Source organism: Antrostomus carolinensis, unplaced genomic scaffold, assembly GCF_000700745.2.
Source record: "Antrostomus carolinensis isolate BGI_N321 unplaced genomic scaffold, ASM70074v2 scaffold20632, whole genome shotgun sequence".
NCBI classification, from domain to species: domain Eukaryota; kingdom Metazoa; phylum Chordata; class Aves; order Caprimulgiformes; family Caprimulgidae; genus Antrostomus; species Antrostomus carolinensis.
In genome coordinates, this window is record NW_010300415.1 from 35,701 (window position 1) to 36,354 (window position 654).

General features: G+C 44.5%; 1 protein-coding gene across 1 annotated transcript in view; it reads left to right on the top strand.

Moving 5' to 3' along the window:
• Positions 1–654, top strand: part of MUSK (muscle associated receptor tyrosine kinase) — a 49,997-nt gene that overhangs the window by 35,586 nt on the left and 13,757 nt on the right. The window lies entirely within an intron of this gene.

Here is a 654-nt window from a genome sequence, read left to right on the forward strand (position 1 = left end):
AATTTCCCTAGTTTATGGGCCATTTTCTTCAAAACATATATTGAGTTCATTTAGTCCATGACCTTGGGTTCTGTCTGCCATGACAGACTTTCAAGGCAGGAGAGATGACATGAAGTTCACTCAGTCAGTGGAGTAGGTGACACTGAACACAGCAGGAGGATGGTGTGCAGTTTCTGCTGCATGCTGCATCCGGTGCTTGTAGTTGGTGTAGCTGTCACAGTCCACGCCCAGGGTCTGTGGGTTGAAGATGTTGTTCTTGAAGAAGTTGTTGGGCACCAGCTCCAGCTCTATAAAAATTCAGTGTGCATTAACCCAGGGAAATTCTCAATATAAAGCTGTTGGTATTATACAGAACAACCATAGCGGGGATGATACAGGAATTCATTGGCTATTTTCACTCAAAATTAAATCTCCTTGAGATACACATTGGACTTCCCCATCTTTCTGCCTCAGCCACCAAGTTCATCCAGGTCCTTGAGCAAAAGCAATCCCACGAAGTGGTTTACCTTTACCCAAGGCAGGAATAACCCAGACTGTTTTTCTCGGCATATTTTTAATGTGAATCACAGGGACTTTATCCCCTTCCACAGTATGTAAAAGTCTTGATTGTGCAGGGCTGGCTCTGTTGGCAGGTCCTCTGGTACTGACTAAACA